Source organism: Apis florea, unplaced genomic scaffold (assembly GCF_048593485.1).
Source record: "Apis florea isolate Af1SG1 unplaced genomic scaffold, ASM4859348v1 contig_2190_pilon, whole genome shotgun sequence".
NCBI classification, from domain to species: domain Eukaryota; kingdom Metazoa; phylum Arthropoda; class Insecta; order Hymenoptera; family Apidae; genus Apis; species Apis florea.
Genome location: NW_028256541.1, coordinates 1644479 through 1663339, shown reverse-complemented (window position 1 = coordinate 1663339; position 18861 = coordinate 1644479). Strand labels below are relative to the sequence as shown.

The window sequence follows — 18861 nt, the reverse complement described above, 5'->3', positions numbered from 1 at the left end:
AACATGAATGGAAGATGGACAGATTTGAGAAGTTTAATGTATGAGCAAGTTATGGTACAAAACAGCGTTAAGAGATATTAAGACTTTTATGAAAAATAATATTTCAATAGATTTTGTATAACAAAGAAATGCAATTTTTTATTGTAAATTTGTTAATATGAAAGTTATATGTGTATTATATATTTTTATTTTCTGTATGTTTAAATTTGAAAATTGTATCAAAAAAGAAATTTTATAAAAACTATTCTTTTTCTATCTTTTCTTACATATTTTATCTCCTGTAAATGTTTTATAAATGAAACTTAAATTTCATTTTCATACATCTTCCACTATTTTCTTTTTATAATCTATCTTTAAATTTGTTTGTAAAAATCATGATTTTTAATTAAATACAATTAAAACACGTAGGAAAAGAATTCGAATACATTAGTCATAGTACAGAGAGAATAATAACACCAAGAGATATCAAAATTAATAAAAATTTTGTCCCTTTTTGCACTGGACTCTTTAAAAATTATTCCTTCGAAAAGATGAATTTTTCAATGTAAATAAACAATCATTTATTCATATTTTCCACAAAGAAAATCAGGAAAAATCTCAATAAAAAGAATTCAACACAGTTATAAATATAGAAATTCTTATACGCCTAGCAACACGCATAGTGCAAAAAATAAAAGACGAATAAAGGACGAACGAGGAGTGAAACGTGAAACCGCAGATAGATGAAGAAAAGAACGTGTCCTCCACGCGAATGAGAAGCGATCGATCCCTTTGATTTCGTTATTTCGTATTATCATTTTATTTAGAGTGAATATCGATATCGATATTATCACGATTTATCTTGCAATTCGCTAATATTACATTAAAAAATTATTAAATATTATGTGTAATTTATAATTATTTAATCTAAGATTTAAAAAATTTTTAATAAGATATACAACGAATGTAAATAATGATCTCGTATAACCATAATTTACTTCTACGTTTCACTTTAATTAATAAAATTCGACGTAAATATAAAAAAGTTTTACGATAAGAAATTTTATTAATCATACCATTTTAACAGATTTATATAAATGATCTCACGTCGTCGCGAAAAGGAACAATCTTTCTCGACTGACCCAAATGGATCGCGATCGAACAAACGAGATCAAGCCACGTTTGCTCCCCCGAGTTTCATCCACGAGGCGAATCTCCTATCTGTCTAATATAATATCGGTTAGCAGTGGTTGCGGATGGAACTAGTTCAGAGAAAAATTCCCACCGCGCGTTTAAAATAGATTCGCTATTCGAAGCCACGAGATTCATTTAATCGTGAGCGTCATGACTTTCCATGAACATCGAGTCGAGCTGATTATTTAGAAACCGCCTGGGAAAAGAAACATGGTGTGAGAAGGGCTTAAGGAGGCGATAATATCGGCGAATATGTGTCCGTATGTGTATTTCTCGGATGCAGCCAACGAACGGGATCCCGGCTTATGTATGGCCAACTCCTGTATACAGTCTTAAGATGTCCTAAGTACACGTCTACATGCAGGATATGAATCGTGTTGCCGCAACGTATACACTGTGTTCGAGAAATAGAGTGAAGGTATTCATTTATTAAAACGAAATTTTCAATATTGAAAAATGATATTTTTAATAATTAAAAATTAAAAAATAAATATGAAATTTATATATATATATATTTTTGATGAAACTTAAATATTTTCTTTGCAAGAATATTAAAAATATATTTTTACTAATAATTCGTTGTTAATAAAGATTAATAAAGATTTTTTTGATAAAATTCTTCAATTTTAAAAAAATTTAATTCTAAGAATGATTAAAATTGATTGCAATTCTTTTTAACCAATTTACTCTTTTATATATTATATTTTTAATAAAAAAAATTGAGATTATATGAAAGAAAATTCCAAGCACGTTTTCAATAACATTATTTTATTCGTAATTATGTATGTTCTATTAAAATTTTATTTAAAAAAAATTACGATAATTTTCTTAATGTTCTTTTCGTCGTTATTTTTTTTTTTATTTAGATCTTAAAATGAAATAAAAATTCCGATATTTATGACATCAACTTTCAATAGGTAATATGATGAATGATGATTAAGTATCTGTAGTGTACATCAATATAAGATAAATCATTGGGGGAAAAAAGAACGAATAATTTTAAACGATGTGAAGAATATTAACATCAGCTTTTTTTATTTGGAGCGTGTAATTGCGTACTGCTGTTCTAAATTTTATTCTAGAATAAAAAGTATGTCGAATTAAAAAATCAACAAACGCGAGATATAATAACATGTAATAAATAGGAAGTGAACCACGAAGGTGAAAAAGAATAACAAATGAGACCATTACTGGATCATAAAACAGTTGTTATTTTGTAACTTAAGGTATATAGATATAATTTTATGTTTTTCCATCAAATAATATTTAAAAAAAAATATATAAGAAATATATAAATTTTTACAGAAAAAAAATCAATATATATATATATATATATATATTGCTCGAAAAAATAAAAAATTATATTTTATAATTGAAAAGATTATTTAAAATCAAATAAAAATTATATATTAATATACTTATTATTGCATTTATATCTCTCGACAAATTTTTATCTTTATTCAAAGCAACCATTTTTCTAGAAATACGTTCGTAAATCACCTCATAACGATTCATCTTGCACATTATCGATCAATCATTTGCTACATAATTAGATACATCATATATTTTGTATTCTAAGGAACAATATATATATATATATATATATTATAACAAAACTATATATCAAGATCTGTTTCTATCTTACACTATAGAGATTTAAAACGGTTATTTCATGCTCATTACCAAAAGATAACTTATCACATTGAACGCGGATAACGCGTCTTGAATACTCAATCAACCCACCGCAGCGATCTATCGCGCAGACTCATTGTAATTCAGAATTCATGATTCTATTCGCCTAGAAATGTCCCTAGGGGAAGATATAGAATAGATGGCAGAAATATTTGTGGTAAGTAAGAAAATCAAACAGTAAAATTTGTAATATTATATATTTGAAGTATTTTAAAAATAATAATAAAAATATGACATTTTTATATAAAATTCAGATCGGCGGATAGCAATAACAGAGAAATTTGGAAAAGTAAAAATGTGAGAAAATTATAATATAGATCATACAGATCATAAAATTAGAAAATTAGAAGAAACAAAGATACACAAGTGATAAAACATTAGAATGTAAGTAAAGAAAATGTAAAATTAAATATTAATCATAGATTTTACACACAAATAGAAAATCATATAGGTGTTTATTATCCAAATATTTTCATAGAGAGAAAATTAAATTTCGAATATAATGGAATATAATGACAATATATTTATTTCTTTATACCGCAATAAACAAAAAATCATACAAAGTGATTTCCATTTTATGTCTACAATTGTTCAAGATGCAAAATTATTCAAACGTTAACTTTTTCAATATTTAAATCGTAAAATAAAGTAAATTGAATTAGCTTGCTTTAGAAGTGAGTATAATTAAATATTAAAACAATATATTATATTAAGTGACTACATAAAAATTTTATGAAAGAACACTTTATCAAGATTTTATCGTAAAAATCAAACAAAAGAAAATGTATAAAGATAATGTATTATTTGTGATACAAAATGTATGTATAAAAGCAAAATCAAAAAAGGAAACAAGATAATATTATCCAGACGATGATACAGACTTATCTTAAACTATATCATTTATGAAATAATTATGTTTTACAAATTTTTAAATAAAATGAATAATTTAAAATGTACAGATTTAATACAATACATATACAAGATGTCTTGTAACTAGGTATGATTCTATATAAAACAATAATAGAAATGTAAAATATGTTATATAAAACAAGTTACATGAATAATATTCAGTTCTATAAAAAGAAAACATTAGATTGGTTTCGAAGAATCAATAATCTCAATGATATTTTTACAAATATATGAATAAGAAGAAGAGATAAAAAGATCATCGTTATTAATTTTTTAAAATATTATTATAGAATACGTTAAAAAATAATAAATATGTAAATATAAAATATATATATCTTTTCACTTTCTAATTCAATTTTTCAAATCGTAATACATCTGATCTATATTTCAATCAAAATCATTTAAAATAAATTACAAGAACGATTATTACTTTTACATTTTTATTATTATAAAACTAGTACACCAAATTTATTAAAAATTCGAAATGTTAAATCAAATTCTTGCCCTAAATGTTTACTCGTTCAAAAACTTCATTTTCATGTAACACCAATTTTTTAGAACATTCAGGACATCCTATACGTATGTGAGAATCCATACACACGAGAATGTGGTGCACCAAGCCACTGCACGGTAACTTTGCCTTTCACGTATCTATACGCGCGATGGTGCACACGGTTTCACAGGTTATTTGCATAGTCTGCTCGACTGTCTGGCGGACGGAAGCTGACTACGAATTCCTGCTAGGGCAGCCGCCTGTGTCAAGTGCAGCTAATTCATTTTGCTAGCTATAACAGGGCTCTAGATCTCGATTGTCCTTCGGATAATATTAAGACCCATGGCGTAAGACTTGCGACACAGGGGATTTATGACACGCGCGGTCTCTATCGCGATTTCCATGGTCTCGATTAACTTTATTGATGTGACGTGAAACGCTACACAGTTTACAAATATCTTATAAATATCATAATATAATAAGATGTAATGGTGTACAATGATATATCTGATTATATTGAAAATGAAAGTATTAATGATTAATTATAAGTTATAATCATAAGGGAAGTAAAATTCAGAAATTAATTTAAAAAAAAATTGTAATTAAAAAAATTGTAGCATTCTATCTTTTAATAATTGAGATGGATATATGTTATGGGAAATTTGATATTGAGTAAAAACATGGCATCATAGCTTTATCAGGAAACAGTTTTGAAAATAGATATAATTTAAATTCTTAACTCTTTTTGTGAATTTTGAATTTTTTCCTACTTTTTAGATTTTTCTTAGACACGTACAAATGAAATAGAATAATTAAAAAATAACAAAATAACAAAGAAGAAAGATTATATAGTTACTTTTTTTTAATTTTTTAATTCAACGTTTAGGAAAATTTCTTTGTCAAAAATCAAATTCAATTTTTTGAAAAATTAAATAAAATTGGTTTTTCCTACAACTTAAAAAGTAATTATTTCTGAAATTTTAAATATCGAGGGAGAGAATTTTTTTCATTTATATTATTTTCATTTTTTATGACATAAAATTTCGTCAAATTTTAAAATATATAAATAATAAGATGAATAAAAAGATTTGAGAAAAAATTATCAACTACGAAGAATTGAAAATGAATAATTAAATTAAATGCGCTTAACGAAAAAAGATGCACAACACAGATGTTCGTGTAGCATGAATGAAAAAAAATCTGTAATTTCTGTTGAAAAGTGTATAATTTTCTTCTTCGCGGTAACAAATGAGTAGAAATGCCGAGTAACTGTTTATGCGTAATAAGGAAGGATGTACGTAATTGTTTTAAGTGCGTAGAGTATGTTTTTGTGCGATTAAATGGAGCATGTCAAATCATTGTTGATAAATGGAATTATGGGAACAATTGGGTCAAACTGTGAGGTTCTCCGTAGATTTTTGATAAATTAAATGATTTTCACGAAAGAAATCAGAATGATAAATCAATGTCGAAACAAAAACATGTGTAAAAACATATAAACAATCAATGTTTCTTTCAATTAAATAAATTTATATATATATATATATATATCGAAACACGAGTAATAGTAATTTTAATGAAAATTAAATCTAAAATTTGCATTTCTACGATATCATAAAATTTAAAATAATCAAAATTTTTATAAATTTTAAACAAAGAAAAGAAGGTGGAAAAATAGAAAGAATAGATTGTGATTAATTTTATTTAAAATCTAAATAAAGACATAAATTTTAAATTAAAATAGCGCATAGAAAATTAGCATGAAAAAGAAATGAAGGGAATTTTCAACTCGAAGTAAAACATAGAAGTGACTCTATAACAGAGATGAATGTTATTATGCAGGTAGAAGAAAACTTTTATTTTGTAAAAAATTTAATTTACAAAAACACATGTACACGTATTTATAAATTGTAACGCATATAAATTCTGAAAAAGAAAAATTTGATGAATTAGATATAAAATGTAGAAGGAAATAAGTTATAATTAGAACGATTAAAAAAATTTAATGTTTTAAAAATAATTTTCAAATAATTTCCTTGATCATACAAATTTAATAACAAAATTCGTCGAAATATTTAGCAAAATCTTCCTCACATTAAAACTTTAATTCCACGAAGCCGGAAAACTTCATCAAAAAAATATGATGACGATGCAGTTCCCTTCCTAATAGATTTCATTCGTTTCAGCACAAAACTTCCCAATCGGCAGCGTTAAAAAAGAAGAAACCTGCTTACCTCTTCTACTCCGCGAATCATTTTCGTGTAAAGAAATCCAAAGCCGTTTCGAATCCGTTTCATAGTCGTGAATAAAACGGAAACACGTGTAAAAACGTATAAATAATCAATGTTTCTTTCAATTAAATAAATGTATATATATATATATATCGAAACACAAGTAATAGTAATTTTAATGAAAATTAAATCTAAAATTTGCATTTTTACGATATCGTAAAATTTAAAATAATCAAAATTTTTATTTACAATTTTAAACAAAGAAAAGAAGGTTGAAAAATAAAAAGAATAGATTGTAATTAATTTTATTTAAAATCTAAATAAAGACATAAATTTTAAATTAAAATAAATATAATATCTTGCTGATAACCACTGTCCCATCATCAAATGAACACCTAAAATTAATTGAAATTCTAACACCGTACCAATCGCTAGGAAGAAGCCCCCGTTTCACGCGTTACATACACCATAATAGTCGGAAGCGTAAAATGAATTCGCCTAGCCAACAGCTTATGGCACACGCGTCGATTGACCTACATTGTTGTGTCACAGGAAGGGACGCCTGGAACTGAATTACCGGAACAATGGTGAGGGCAATGGACGAGCGTGAGGGTGACTTAATTAGCCAATTATTGTCATCGTGAATGGGATAGGCGGAGGGAGGCAGAAAGAGTACAGACCACCTATATACAGGTTGAGCCTCTAACGACCACCCGTCGCCTCGTCACACCACGATCCGACTAAATTCAGGACAAAGCCGCGTAGACGTCAGCTTTATCCTTGAACTGTAACCGTTCGTTCCGATTTTCCGAAAGTAAAATCTGTCGACCGACTTTGTACCTTCTAAATTGGACGGTACAGTATTTCACGCGTTTCCTTCTATTTTCGCTAAAATGCATAGATGAATATATCTAATCTGTGTTAACGCAAAAGAATTATGCCATTATTTTTGCAATTTCACACAGAGCTGGCATGCGCGATTTAATGAATGTAAGAGAGTAATAGAATCGGAAGAAAAATAGATTGTTGAAAGAAAAAGATAAATTTCAAGATAGGTTGAGATTCCATACGATCATGAATTTGTTAAAAATAAAGACTTGGATAAAAATTTACACATGAGAAATTTAGAAAAATCTTAAGCTGTGAAAATTGATATTGCTGAGATTTCACAGGGATGACGTTAAAATTGACACAATGTGCAAATTAGCAAATTCTCACGACGCATTACGAAAATATGATGCCAATATTAAAAATTATTAATTACTAAATTTTGGCAAGATATCGTTGCGATTTGACATCGTAATTATTTATAAAAAACTACTTCTGTCTTGATGATTTTTTAATATATTCCAAAATCAAAGTTAACAAAACTCCTATCTATATTTATCATAAAATTATAATTTTTTTTATAATTTTATTCTTCGAAAACTCAATTTAAATGACTAAATTAAAAAAAATTTAAGTCCAAACTTAAATTATTAAATCAGCTAACAGTTAAATGAATTTTTATTTTTTAATATAAATTAATTAATGCCGAATAAAAATTTGTTCAATTTCTGTTTTATATATTAGATTAAGTTATGTTAGGTTAATAATTTTTTAATAGATAACGAACCTAATCTAATTTCAACTACTTTTGTTGATAACTTTTTAATAACGATTACCAAGCCGATATGACATCGTAAAATCATAACGAATCTTTCAATTACAGTAAACATTCATGGCATATTTCAGCATTCCAGTTTGACGCGTAAAAATTCATGTCAGTTGTGTATCGAGGAAAGTTCGAGGAAACCCGATGTCCTTCGAGATCCTTGTTAGGCACCGATATCTGTGAACACGTGGTCGCTCGCAATCTCTCGGCAAACTAATACCAAGCCAGACTAATATCTGCGAAACATTAATGGCTATCATATTCTTGGCAGAGGCAAATTGTAAGTCGGTTGGATATGCACCGGGGAAATTATGTTTTTCCTTGCACAACGTGTAAAGAGTACTTTGTGTACAGAGTGCCACGGTTCGGTGGACAGACTGCTTATTACACTTGATTTCCTTTCAGGAAGACTCTATAAATAAACAAAACTCGTTGCACCTGCATATGTTAACTAACGTCACGCAGTTGAGTTTTAATGAGGATTTAGGCTTGATATAACACATGCGTTATAATACGTGTCTTATCTTTTAATGGATGATCTATGTTTTACGCCGAAGTGAGGTTTGAGGTTAAGAAGAATTTTTAATTATTATTTTATTTAATATGAAGTAGTATTAAGAATAGAAATTGTTTAGATTTGCAAGTTAAATAGAAAGTAATAAAAATAGACCTTCTTTTGAAGGAAACGTTAAAACTTTTCTCGGAAACATTAAAGATAATTTGAATGTCTATTCAGTCATGGTATGTATATTTTTCTTCCATAATCGTTTGTATTATATTGAATCGTAATAATTCTTTAATAATATATAGATCTTAATATATATATATATAATAAATGAATCGAACACAAGATGCAGAATTATTTGAATTGTTATTATGGATAATTGTCATTACGAATGATTATAATATAATACAAATAATCAATATAATTTTAATATTCAACGATAATTTTAAATATAATTAATATTGATGTAATATGAAATAACTATACAAAAAATATATACAAATATCTTATTAATATTTCTCATTAAATTCATAATAAAAGCGATACTTGTCAATTTCTGTTTTTTTTTTTTTTAAAGAAACAGAAAAATATTAATTTAAAGAAAATTTTTTTAAATTTAACCATAAAGTCGTGTATTTCATAATTTAAATTGATTTAATTTAATTGCTATAAACTACTGATGCAATATATATAGCTTTTTCTTAATTTTACTTTAAATATTTTATAAATATATTAAATAACACAAGAGAAATACCTAATCATAGAAAACAAAAATGAAATATAATATAATATAAGAGTGACGTTGTAATTAAACAATTAGATGCCAAATTCGTTTAGAAAATACACTAAAGAAATAATAGAACGAGGTAGGCACACAATACTCTTAACAAGCAACGTGCCAACTCTTTTTAGCCACGTGTACTTCCTCCCATGAATTCTGAGACGCATTGTATTCACTCGAGTTGACCTATTTTCGCATCACCTATTGGTGAAGATACTTTTCTATTATAATCTCGTTTCGTGAAACGAGAGGGAAACCCGAAGATATTCGCATTCGTGAAACGATATGAAATAATAGGTATTCTATTGTATTAACATACAAGATATTCTTCTCTTCTGTTCAACCTTCATCGACTGTTACAATCATTGTTGACACAAAATATACATTTGTATTATATTTATAAATATACATCAATTTGGGATACATTTCTAATAAATATATAATAAACAATATATTATATAATTTCTTCAGTTTTTATTACTTTTATAATTAAATAAATTGGAGAATTTCTTATATAATTCTGTAACATCAAATATAATAAATAATATACGTAATATAATAATATATTATCTAATAAATATTATCATGATTCTGTAATGTCAAATAATATTATATAAGTAAAGAATATCCTGATATTATTATTTAATAAAATTTTTATATCTACTTTGAAAATTGTATGAAATAAGATTATAAATATTTTCAAAGAAATAAAAAAACTTTTGAATTATAATATTAACGTTATAGATATTTCATTATTGCAAATAACGAATATTTTTAAATTCTTTTTTTCATCTTATACTTTTAAAGAAAAAGTCTACTGCCTCTTTTCAAATTTATCTTTTATATATATATATATAACGTCTATCCTTCTAATCAAAATTTCTAATGATACTTTTTGTTTCAAAAACAATAAACTCTAAGACAATGACACTGAACCAACAATAGGCCATGATAATTAAACCTCAAACAAAGTCAGTCTCAAGCATTAATTCCACACAAATTAAGAGAGAAGTTTCCACGATTAACAATAATCGGTAGCTGCGAAAATTCCAATCTTGTGATCTAAAAGAAAAATCGAACGAAGCGAGTTTAGAATTCCTTCCCTCGATATATCGGTCACGGTGAAATAGTGAAATTCATAAATGAAAAGTTTTCCAATACGATCGAAGATATTGAGGCTGCTAGCAATGACCTTGGCGATGTGGAGAAAGAGAAAGAGAAATGACGTGGATGACGTTCGACATATCGGTTTTGCTGTCACCAATTTCCGCCACTGTCGATGAGATATCGGGCATGGCAATCGTGTAAAATACAAGTTGACGGTGCCTCTCTTGATATGCGAAATAGTTCGCTCATTGAAAACTCGTCCTACGTTTCTCTTTTCCTACGCGGCCAGATTTATCTCCCGAATCCACTCTTTCTTGATCTTTGTTGTTTGACTGTTATTGATTGGACCAGAGATTTCTGTTACGTGTATCGATAACTGTACGTGTTGATTGAACGACGACGACAACGGTATGTAGTTTAAATATTTTCGGCTTAGAGCGTGAACAGAAGTGAGAATATTTGTGAAACGAAAATAAATATTTATTATAACAATTGAATTGAAATAACGTAAAAATAAATCTTCTTCTAACCTGATTGGCTTAAATACATTACTTATGTATCATTAGCTCAATACAATCATTCATGATTTGCTATTTGTTCGTAAAATTTTTAATTGCCAATTATTCCGTTTTAAAATATTTTGTATTTTAAATATATCATTTATTTTATTTCTTATATATTGAACATTCTGTTAATGTATATTTTATATTTATACAGAATAAATAATAGATTTCCAATTTATTAATATATAATTATTGAAATCTTTTAATATTTTATAATGTGCCTGTATTAGTATTTCTTCAAAACAGATTTAATCTCGTTCAAATGTCATCAGATTTTGACCTCTGAAGTATACTAATTCGTTGTTCCATTTCAAATTTATTGATCAATTCACTAGGAGAGGTTTAAATAAAAAACGGAACGGTCGATATAAGAATGGATCTGCGTTCTCAATCTAGTTCATAACCAAGTATAATAGCAACCGGTTGCAACACTTGGAAAGCGGTACAAACGGAAATTTCTAAGACGATTCGCGTCGATTCCACAGGACGCGATCAACAAAGGGAACAACATAAATTCAAGGATTCACAATTTTGAAATGACACTTTATATTTCTATACGCAATTATTTCTATTCAAATAAAAATGTAAAACCACGAATTCCTTGGGGGAATATAAAACTCTGAAAAATCTTTTTGCCAAAGAAAACAATACATTTCTTTTCTTTCTTCTCTTTCTTTTTCAGGGTAAGAGAAGGAAATACAATTGATTATTTACCGGGGATCTTCATTATTCTCTGTTCTTTTTAATTAGATTAAATATGAATTTCTTAATGTAATATTATCTTAACAATAGTAACGAAATTTTTTTGATTCGAAAAATTGTTAAGGAAGATAAATATAAAAAAATTGTCCTGTTTAACAACAATAAAAACAAACAATAATAAATATGAAATATTGTCAAGCATTTTTATTAAAAACTCGTTTGCTATATTTTCCAAACGTTTTAATATTTAAATCTTAATTTAAATTTTAACAAGTTAAGATCTTGCAAAGTAAATTATCTATAAATCGCAGAAATTTCTTATATTTTCAAATCTAATAATTATTAATCAATCACAAGGTTATTTCTTCTATCAAAAGATTATCTCTTTATATTAAAATTATATCTTTATATTAAAAGATAAAATAGAATAAAATGAGATAAGAATTATAACTTTATAGATGCATTATTTAAACGGATCTAAGTAAAATTCTTTAAAAAATAACTTTTATAAATAAAATAGAACAATTCTTGACGATGAAAGAGAAAATATAAATATATCAAATTTTAAAAATATAATTCTGTGTAAATTTCTGAACAACAGACAGAGTTTATTTATCAATTAAAAATTAAATTTCAATTTCAAAATTTCAATTAAAAATCATTTATTATTAATATAACAACAAATTTTTCCAAATGATTGAAAATCAAATAATTGAATTCAACAATAATATCAACAAATTTAAAGAAACAAAGTCTAATTATTTTAAATTACACCATATCTTTATACGTTTATTTTTTAATCATTGAAACTTTTTCTTTATTGCACTAGAAAAGCAACTTTTAATTTTTTGTTCATTTCGATTTCGCTTTCACAAATTTGCATCGTACACATATCTATTGGTTGGATAGCATATATTCAAGAACAACAAAAAAAAAAAAATAAATAAAAACATCGAGCTTAAGAATCCTCATTTTGTTTCCGTTTGCATGTACACAAAGAAGACTACTAAACCGAGGATCGATATCCGCCACTTTCTCAGACTGTTCAGCCATCCCGTTATTTTCATCTCGCTTTTGACATTGAATTCGCATCATACCATGAGAAATAAAAGAAGATAAAATCTGTATTACCGTCCACGCATATTTGAATGGAACGGGGATCAGTTCCTCGAAATAGAAATAGAAAGATACTGGAATTTCCTGCGACGCTTGACGTTTTAGAATTGTTTATTGATCGTAGGACAAAATTGAAATGTTACTATTTTGTAGATATGTGGACGGAAATTTAATACGATATTGTTAAATAAAAAACAAGAATTTTTGTGTAAAATTATTAAATAATTCATTGCGATCTGAAAAAGAAAAGCTGTATTTATTTTTTTCCTAAGATTTTTTCTTTTATAAGATTAAAATTGATCCATTCAAAAAAATTCAATTTCTAATTTATAAGTTCACAAAGTTAAGTATTAGTAATAAAAAGAAATAATAAAATTTTGTAGAAATATAATTATAATTGTTAAAAGAAAAGTATTAAATTTACTCATTTTATAAAAAAAGATAAAATGTTATTATTATTAATAACCAAGATGTCTAAAAATAAAAAAAAAAATAAGAAATTTGATATAACGATCGAAAGTTTAGATAGGTTGGGAAATGGAAGATAGATGAAAGTGTAAATAAAATATACTGCACATTGCAGGGAAATACGAAAAGGCACTTATTTGATGATCTAGAATATCGTAAAAATAAAAAAGAGAACAATATATAAGACTGAATAATTTTATAGAATTGATGTGAAACAGATATACAATTTTAAAAAATGTTTAAATTAATAATTGTTTTTTTATATATATATATAAATAATTCTTCGTATTGTTTTCACAAAAGACTTTTCACGCTATTTTATATAATATACATATAGTAAATATATAATATAATAATATAATGAACACGTAAACTTGTTGATTAATTTCATTCTCACTGATTTTATATTATTATTTATTTCTTTCTCATCAAATACGAATAATTCTATTTTTTTTTTTTTTTAATGTATGTACGTATGCTTTTTTAATTAAATTCGTATGGAAATAATAAAATTTGACAATTTAAACAAATTTATCAAAATTTACTTAAAATTAATTAAATTATTGTTACAATTTAAACTAAGGTATAAGTAATATAACATCATAATTGTTTTTTAATACGAAAATCTATAAACTACCACTATAAAATACCATGAGGTTCAAGACAACTGGCTCAGGAAAGAGAGTGAAATCTCGTTTTAGTTTTTTTTAAACATTCCGCACAGTTAAAATACTGTCTCGACCTATACTAGTTTACCTAACCGTATCTCCTCTTCTCGAAGCGCTCGTGTAGGTTATAAAAGGCTGGACAGGAAAACAAGCACGGAAAATGTCACGGCCTTCCTTGTCTTCCCTTCCAGCTTTGAGCAGCGGCATGTATATAAATATATGGGGTTAAATAATCTTTCTTTACTGTTGGTTCGGATATTCGAACGTTAAATCATCTTTTTATCGAAAATACTGGAAATTTCAAGATTTTTCTTCTTACTTCTTTTTTTACATTTTTTTTTTTTTATTATTTTTAACTTCGATTCGTTACAATTTTTATATTTCGCTATTACGATTTCATGAACAATAAAGATTCAAAAGTTATTCATATTGTTATTTTTAATTTCATCATTGAAATTGTACAATTCTTAAACAATTTTGAACAACATCAAAAGAAGGTATTGAGCTTTCGCGAAAAAGATCGATATTTTGATACTTAAGAATTTAAAATTCTCTAAATGATTACTATTATTAATGAAAATTTATATTTATTTATCATTGTTGCGTTTTAATCATTTCTATTGATCAATATAACTTTATCTCATTGATCTTATCTCATAGTGATTATTTTATCATCACTATTATTTCACGATATACAAACATCATAATCATCAAAATATCCAATTAGTATCTATCAACTATAAAATGTTTTATTTTCAATTTACAATGTCTTTTTTCAATATCATCAAATATTCATCTATTATGCATCATATCAACAACTGCATTACTCATTAATAAACATAAAGTGTTTATACAATATTAATCTCGATGATGCGATGATATAACGGCGTATATTACAAAATAAGTAAATCCTTTTATCAAAAATCTATCATTCTACTACAATTCATTCTACCTTTTTTTTCATTTATATATGAATATCTGCATTTCTCCTTATTATCGAGAAAAATAAATCACTTTCATTTATCCCATCACTCCTATCTCAACTTAATCACAAATAAATAAATAAGATATTCTCATTGATTTGGAATTACGTAGAAGGAGAAAATTTTAGAAAAAAAGGAAAAAGATAAGGAACAAGAGGATGGAAACAGCAGCTTCGAATGCTACCAATGATACAGGCGTTATATCATCCTGTTATCATACCTTCCGAAAGATAAACGAAAAAAGAGTGATAACATAGTCCAAAAAAAGAAATCATTTTTTATCTGGTATGTCCGTGACTATCATCTAAACGAAATAAAGAGAGATAAAGACGGGCGTGGGTGGTTCGTATGCTTAGCTCGAAAGTAAATGCACTTTCTGCCGCGTTAACTGCACTTTACCGTTTTACTGGTTCGCACGGTTCGCGATAAGCCAAAGAATTTTCTGCACGCGACCACGCGACAGTATTGATTAAAACGAAACTTGAGGTGTACGGTGAGCCGTTGTTTCACCCTATCCTTGGTTTTACCGCGCGGAAAAATAAAGATTTGACGCGTTATTCATCGAAGTTCATCTGGCTTCAGAAATGATCATTAGATTTTTCTATGTACAATATACGTACAAACGAATTCAGTTATCAGAATTAAAGTAATTGTTTTAATTTGAAAATTATATTCTTCTAAAATCAATCTCTTAGATAGATCGTGATCCGAATATTAATTAAGAAGAAAGTATTTTCTTACAAAAAAGACTTCTGACGATAATTGTCAAAATATACATCTACAAATCTAAAATTTAAAATTTGTCTAACTATATCTAATAAATCTAATTGTTCATTTGAAATTGAAATTGAGAAAATTATTCTCCTAGAAAGTTTGATATCTATTTCTTTTTCTTTTTTAAATTCGTATTATATTGCATAAGAAATTAAGAAAAATCAAATGTTCAATTGAATTATTCAACAATCCGCTTCGATCTAGTTGTAAAATTACACTTTTAAATTTCAGAATTGTCAATAAATGATATTTTCAATATTTTCAATCCTAAACATTGTCGGCAATCTTTGAAAATTATCATCGAGAAACATCACGGTAACAATTCGTCCGAGAATGAATCGTAATTTGGTCGTAATGAAAAAAATAAAAAAGTGAAAAACTGAAGAAACAAGTATTTTTTTCATAATAAGAAACAGGCCATTTGTTGGCGCGCAGACTGCAGGATATCATCTGTTGAACAAGTGATATACATTTTCATACAAGCATATAGCGTATGGTCGCCGGTACGTCTCGAGTGATCGATCTCACGTGGAAGCAGACTGCCATGTCGACATCGGCAGCAAGCTGACCGACGCCGCAGCAACGAGGTCGACCAAGAGGACGAAAACATCCCGGCTGATCAATTAACCCGAGAGGCCGAGTTGAAACGGCCTGCGGACGCTCTCGAACGAGAGAAAACTGACGGTGGCAGCCGGCGAACCAGCCGAACGGTTCGTTTTTACGCACTGAAAGGCCAAACGACGTAACGCGTGACGGTGCCATTGCTCCTCTTCTTTTTCGTCTTCTTTTTCTTCTTCTTTCTTCTCCTTTCTTTTTTTTTTTTTTTTATCTAACCGTATACGCGCAAGTAATGATCGATTTCAAAGAACTTCTTCGACGAACACACGCATTAGGAATCACACAACCGATCGTGATCAAATATTTGATAATATCTAAAATAGGATAAGGCGATGAAACAGTAGTTTATTTAGAAGATTTAAACAAAAAAATGTTTAGTCGTTACTTTATTATTAGAATCAAGAAATACAATGAACATAAAAATATATAATTTTCTGATAGTTTTATCATTTAAATGATTGATAGAAATTTAACATGCTGGCATTAGTATAATTTTATATTTATTTTAATGGACAGGAGAACATATTTTTTGTGGTAATATATTTTTAAAATTTTCTATATTTACTAGAAATTTCAGAGAAATATAGTAATGATAATATATAAATATATTAAATTATTATGCTATATACCACTATAATATGGTGATACATTACTATTATGCAGTACTATAACAGTGTTATAGTAAAAATTTGTATTAATAATCCCTTAGTCCGTAATCTTTACGGATTGTAAAAATTATTTATACTATATATAAAAAATAATAGAAGATTATACTTTAATTTAAAATATTGAGCAATATTTTAATATATGCAAATATTTTAATATATGCACATAAAATTGATCAGATTTAATAAATGATTAATTATTTTAAAAAATTACAGTTTTTTATTTTGTTATTTTAATTTGTCTTAAATTTTTTAAATTAATAGCCTTTTATTTTTGTGACACAAAACATATAAAAAATTCGAAAACTAGATAGAAAAGATTTTTAAAAACTTTTCAACATTTCTATAATAGATGCGCAAAAAAAAATTTATATTCGAAGGTGATCTACTTAAAATAACTAAATATCTTTTAATCTAATATAATATAAATAAAAATTCGCAAAAAAAACTGAAAATTCCTATAATTAATTTGTTTATATGCAATATTATATAATTAATATATATAATGATTAAAAATATATAAAAATAAATATAATAATTTTTACTTTTGCTTTTATTTTATACCAAATTTAATTACATCTGTTTAAATATTAAAATATTTTTCAATGTTCTTTTAAATTATAAAGTAAGTATAGATATTTCTCAATTTTTTTAATTCTACTTTGATAATTCGAAACAATTTTCATAAACGATAAACTTTATAATACTTATTAAGAAGTATCTATATTATAATATAGTATACTTTTTATCATTTCAAATTTTAATGAAAATAAAATGATATGATGCACAAATAAAATGATTTTAAAACTAATAAATTCCAAATTAAAAGAAAAAAAAAGAATAGCAAAAATATTAAACTATGTACTAGATATTTTTAAAAAATATTATACAAATAATATATACATTATCAAAATATTTTTATTTTTTAATTTTATTTTTGTCAAATTTGATTATATGACACAAATGTTTTTATTTAAAATAAAAAAAAATACATATCTACTAAAGTTGTTTTATAATAATAAATTGTTGATTGTTTTATAACAATAAACTTAAAATAGACGTTGAAATTTGTAAATTTCAATTAAAAAAAAAATGTAATCAATGAAACAATTACTTACAATTGATGTTGCCGGGTCAGCATGATTTTTTCAAAGAAATAAATACAGATACGTACATTTGTATAAAACGACAATAACGAATGTACACGTTTATACACGATCATTCAAAATTAGCACTTATTTAAAGAAAATCTATGAGACGATCAGTCTATGAATTACATCGGCACCACACTCAAATTGTATATGAGCGCGCACTTTGCAACTTTTGTATGCGAGCAGAGCGAATCCCGATAATCGTTCACGTTCGTAACACCACTCCGTTTGACATAATTTATCTGGTGACCCCACGGCTGGTTACTCGTCGGCCGACGCAAAGCAACGCAGGGAGCTGTTAAGTAAGTGGTGGGGATATGCCAGGGATAACGAAAATATATAGATGTTCTAGCAATTTCTTACTTTAAAGATAAAACAACCATTGATTGGTTTATTTTTTTTTTCTTTGCTTTACGCGATTTATGAATTTAATAAATTTTTATATATATTCAAACAAATAATTCAATTTTAATATAAAAATCTAATATTTATTTATTAATATTTGGTCATAATTCTTTTTTAATTATAGAAAGACATTCTTAACAGTTTATATTTTAATATAATAATATATAATAATAATTTAATATGTTTTATTTTATAGAATATTA

The 18861-nt window shown here is 26.4% G+C and overlaps 1 protein-coding gene across 3 annotated transcripts in view; it reads right to left on the bottom strand.

Annotated features, from left to right (window-relative positions):
* The window catches only part of LOC100865762 (uncharacterized), a 45333-nt gene extending 26795 nt beyond the window's left edge, over positions 1-18538 (bottom strand). Inside the window, exon 1 of one of the 3 annotated variants that reach the window (XM_012495532.3) lies at positions 18221-18538. The gene's annotated coding sequence lies outside the window, so the exon portion shown is untranslated. The remainder of the gene's footprint in view (positions 1-18220) is intronic. The other 2 variants (XM_031914979.2, XM_086916258.1) reach the window with 2 other exon arrangements.
* Positions 18539-18861: the final 323 nt, after the last annotated feature.